Here is a 5,751-nt window from a genome sequence, read left to right as displayed (position 1 = left end):
CTCTAATTATTTGTTTAATAGACTTTGTGCCTCTTAATAATTGTAAAAATTCAAATTAATCCCCATTTATCTTTATATTTATTTAATCTAATTTCTGTAATCGGTTGACATCAGTCAGTGACGTATATACGTAAATTTGTCTCCTTTTTAATAGAGATAAATTACTCTCTGAATTTTTGATAAAATATTATCATTTTATAAATAGGCTTATTGTTTGGTAGTTTAAAGTTTTTTAGGATTTTTCTTTATTTTTCATTACCTTCATTGTGTGTAGAGTGAAAATTCGATTTTCTTCTAAAAAAAGGCTATGACTACAAAAGACAGAGTTTCTTCTTCATGAACCCTAGAAAAAAGCAGTGGATCTGAGAACAATTTGTACTGGAGTCCGACACCGAGTTCTACTGGAAGTATAGAAAAAAGAACAAACCATGGCAAGAAAAGATTCGTAGCACCCACTTGTCATTGTGGCACATATGAAATATTGTTTGAATAATATAACTAGAAAATTCAAATAGACTTTTTTTTGTTGCTCTCATTTTAAGGTAAACCTTTTTTATTTTTGTTATTTTTCAAAATTCGTTGTCCTTACCATAAAGTGTTATTTGTTGTAGACTACAACTCGACGTTGCAAATATTTTGCTTGACCTGATGAATATGTTGGTTTATATACACATAAAGTTGATGTCAATAAAAATGGAGTGGTTGATCCTTTGAAGAAGATGGAGGAAAGATTGGAGCCACTGAAAGCGATGATAGTCAAACCGAGAATTGAAAAAATATTTGGAGACAAACTAAATGCAGAACTCCGACCACATTCTTACTTAGCTTGGAATTGCACTTATAATTCTAATTTCAACAATTTTCGGTGAATTAAATTGGAAAAAATGTGAATTTGGTTTAGGGTGTAAAGTTATGTAAATAAAAGACAATTGCTTAATATATTATGTTTGAAATTTCTGACTTATATGAAGACAACAATTTATGTTATAGTGCAAAATTTAGTGATACTTGTATTTAAAAATAGAGTTTAGTTAATAATATTATTATTGAGTTAGATATCTGCCGATATGAGTAAATATTGGTACTCTTCGGTGAAATTAGCTTTGCTAATACTTTATTGTATATCTTTTATCATTATGTTACTAATGTCATTTATATTAGTAACTCACATATATATTATTACTTGTATTTTAATACATCCAGTTTTCATAATTATCCGTTTAAGATATTTATGACTTAAACCGCTGACTCAGCACCTCCATAACGTGACACCCACACCCCATGTGTCATCTAAGCATTTAAGCAATATTATATCTCATTAATCATCATCATCATCATCAGCGTTCATTTTGGAGAAAAGAAAGAGAAAAGGACCGTGGGTGAGAGGGAGATTTTCATGGAACCTCCGAACTTCCGGCTTCGATTTCTTGAGATCCGTAACTCCAATAAAAAATTTAATCCGATTAAAGTGTTTATATCTCCCTCCTCTTCACATTAATGTCACTTTTGTTCGGGAGAAATCGATAATGGAGTTGTTGTCCATCCATGCAAAATTTGGCCGTGGGAGCCCCCGGAGGTGGAGTAGCCGATTTTGACATTTTTTTTTTTGATTTCTTGTTCGGAAACCTTCCCTGAAGCTTTAGTTGTTGTGACTTCTGTACGGAGGTAGGATTTTTGTAATTTTATAATAATTAAATGTGAATTTAATAAGTGAATGTTAGTTTTATTGATTATTGTTTGAGTTTGATTAAACTTATGTTAAATTTTTGTTGAATTATTGTTATTTGCTTGAGATTTTGGTTCGGCTATGTATGAACAGCCAGCTGGGGTGTTTTGATGATTTTAGGGCTGTTGTGATGTGGTATTTTGAGATAAATTTGATAAGGTTTGATGGCCGCGAGATTAAATTGAAAGTTGTGAAAAATCAATTAGCGAAACTATTGAAAAACTAGTTAAAAATCAAGTAATTTTGATAAACTTTTGATGAGTTTGATTTGGTTCTTTAAAAAATACAAAATCCTCATGTTTTGATTATTTTGTGGTCAAAATATAATTAAGAGTCTTGGAGCTGAAAGTTAAATAAAAGAAAGTTTGTGAGTTAAAACATAATTTTTCGATATTTAGTGATTAAAGTGTAATTTTTAAAAGAGTTTAGGGGTCAAAATGAATTTGAAAATTTAGTTCAATTGAGTATTAAGAAAAGTGATTTTCTTGGTTTTAGAGTTGAATTGATTTTGAAAAAATGAATTTATATTGAAAATGGTTCCAGATATTGGATTTGGTTTGTTGATTTATCGGAAGTGATTTTTGAGAATTGAAAATGGTTTGAGATATTGGAATTGATCTGATTTTGGAAATGATTTGAAAAGATTTTGAGATATAGTTTGAATAGAATTCGAGAAGAGTGGCAGAACCCGAGTTTTAGAAGGGATGCTACCAAAATTTTTATAAAATTTGGAGGCTTCGTTTGAAGTTATTTAAGAAAGATTTGGATTTAAGGATTATATGATTTGATTTTGAGTTATTAAGAAAATGATTACGTTTTGAATTGATTTATTTAGAAAAGAATCAGTTATGTTTTGAGTTTGAATTATTGATGAACAGAATGAGAAGTGGTGATGATAATGATATTGATGAATCGTGATTGTATGAAATATTGTGACCGGGTAAGAGGCAGTAGTATTGTCCACTTGCTACGAGTAAGCGATGAGGAAGGAGAATGATGAGAATGATTGAAAGTAATTACGAGGATAATGATTATGATTGAACAGTGTGATGGGCACTATATCCTGAGAGTGTGATGGGTACTATATCCCTGATAGATAGTGACTCTGAATATGATGAGGTGGATTGAGGAATGATTATGTTAAGTTGTGATTCTACTTGTGAGATTGGTTGTGTATAATCTGTTTTGTTTTTGTTGCATCATTTTCTCTCTGTTGTAAAGTGTGTCGGGCACTTTATCCCATGAGTGTGTCAGACACTATATTCCAAGAGTGTGGGAGCACTTTACCCTGGAGACTGTGTCGCACACTATATCCATGAGTGTGCCAGGCACTATATCCTAAGAGTGTGGGAGCACTTTATCCCGAAAAATGCGACGGACACTATATCCCATGAGTGTGGCGGGCACTATATCCCAAGAGTGTGACGAACACTATATCCTAAGAATGTGGAGGTATGTCAGAGACGATATCCGGATTAGCTATCGGGTGTGTCGGGTTGGCCGTACAACCAACAGATGAGCTCATTGGTCATTGGACAGACATGCATCATACCTGTTTGCGCATATATGTTTGAGTCTGTTTTCTGTGATTGTAGGTGTGCTATATGATTGTTGATTTCCGTGTTCTTTCTTTGTTAAGTCTAAATGTATTCCATTGCTCGTTGCTGTTGGCTATGGTAATAAATGAACATAACTATATATCCCGATCCTACTAAGAACTCCCCAGTTCTTACCCCCTATTTCCACCCCTTTTAGCTACAGGTGCGAAGGTTTAGTATGGAACTACAGGAGCATAGAAAATATGTTTACGAGTGGAGTTGTTAGAATTTATTTTTCTCTCGCCTTGTTAGTTAAAGTTTAATTCAGAGGGGTAGGTTTTGTAATTAGTTTTGAATGTGTTACTATAAAGTATTATTAACATTAAGTATGTGAAAATGTGTTATTTGTTCTTGTTGAAAAAGTTTTAACTTTTTAGTGAAACCATCGATAGATTTACGCATAGAAGCTTATACCTTATTATTAAATATATGAGAGTTGTCGTAATACTCCTGCTATCAGAGTAGCGCACCTGAAAGCGTGACATTTTGATAGAAAGGGTGTTATAGTACTTAATTTATTTCCTATAATGTTATTAGAATTTGGAATAGTAGATTGAAATATTATCATATTGTATTATGTAATTGTCAAACACTGAATATGAAGTTAACAATCTAAATACTCATATTTGTGACACATTTGGAATTACACTCCAAACCATAAGTATTTTATAAAAGTTGAATCCAAAATATAAACAGATCCAACGCTTCACAATCCAGACCATGAGTGTTTTTGCGATTTCAAACTAAAACAAATACAAAAAAAAAAAATCAACAATATCTCTAAATAAACCATGATTATTTTGTAGACTTTAAAATAGAACCTAATCATAATATTAACTAAAATAATAGATATAGTCTCTAACTAAACAAAAATACTACATCCTTTAGCAGCATGTATCTATATAGCTAAACAAAAGTACTCATAATCGGAAGGAGGAGGCTTGTAGATCTCATCATCGACACTCTCATATCTATCATCAGAAGAAAAATCATCTGTTAGTTACCACCAAAGGCTCTTCCTCTGGCTTTGGCTCTGCTTGTAGCTTTGGTTCAACTTCTATCAGTCAACTTACAAGATGCTCAAAGTAGACATAAAATTCATTTTTGTCTGGATAACTCAGAGTGGCTTCACACATGTCATTAATCTCATGGTCATCCTTAAGAATATGAAGCCCAAACTCCATTTTCTTGCTTCTGGATCAAGCCAATAAATTTTCTTGTATTATGGATATCCTAATCTCCTAAAGAGTTCTTCCAAGTCCTTTTGTTGACAAAATGAACATTCATGGGTGAAAATTTTTCAATCTTTCTATTTACGTACTGTAACACTCCATTTAAATCTTTCTTGAGTCTCCCACCATGATAAAAAAACAAGGACAACAAATACAGACATCTGTAAAAATTTTAACCACAATTCAATAACTAAACTAAAATTCAAACCCATTCAAAAGCAAATAACTATAATGCCACATATAATTATTAACGTGAAAACTACATCTGTATCAGTTAAGAATTTTTAATTTAACTCATCAGTAACGACAAAGATAGAAACTTTCAAAGTTAGAACCACTTTAGCTTTGCAAAAATCCTAACTCATCAAACAAAGATAGTTCTTAAATTACTAACAAACCACACTTCACTACTTCATTCATAATCACCATACATAACATTCATAAAGACATAAAAACTAATTTTGTGATCACTATCTCACATACTATTCAACTAAACTGCAGTAACAGATAAAATAAGTAGAAGAGTATAAAGTATTTCTTACTGTTTCAGAAAAACCTACAAAATGCAGTCAATGTTTTCTCACGCAGTGATGCAACACATTTGCACGTCCTCAATGTAACGCTATTTTGAAGGAAAGGAGAAAGGTTTTTAAAATTAGGGCCAAACGTAAATGACGAGGGAGAGGAAAGTGTTTGGAATAAGCCTATTTATGGATCGACAGTGTTTTGTCAAAGGTTCAGGGGCGATTTGTCCCTATTAGGAAGGAGACAAACCCACGTGGACACGTTATTGATACATCAGCAAGTGACCTGCTGTCAACTAGTTGCAGGGACTGAATTGAACAAATATAAAGGTAGATAGAAATTGATTTGGGTTTTTATAATTGTAAGGGGCGCAAAGTCCATCGGGCAAATGGTTAAGGATCGGAAATGATATTTACTCTAATTATATGCAAATTACTTCTGCAATGTTCATCTTTAGAATAATCATTTACAAAGTACGGACACTTTCTTGAGTTGTCGTGTTACGTGTCGTATGCATTTTGAATATAACACTCATTCAATACTCGTCTTACATATGTATCTTTCGTATTCAATCATGTCTTAATAGAAAATACAAAATACTTCTTTAAACATACTTAGACACACCTAAATACTATCAACTCATCAAGCGTCAATCATATCCAACCTTATT

This window comes from Arachis ipaensis, chromosome B05 (genome assembly GCF_000816755.2).
Source record: "Arachis ipaensis cultivar K30076 chromosome B05, Araip1.1, whole genome shotgun sequence".
Classification (NCBI taxonomy): Eukaryota; Viridiplantae; Streptophyta; class Magnoliopsida; order Fabales; family Fabaceae; genus Arachis; species Arachis ipaensis.
This window is presented reverse-complemented; position numbering follows the sequence as displayed.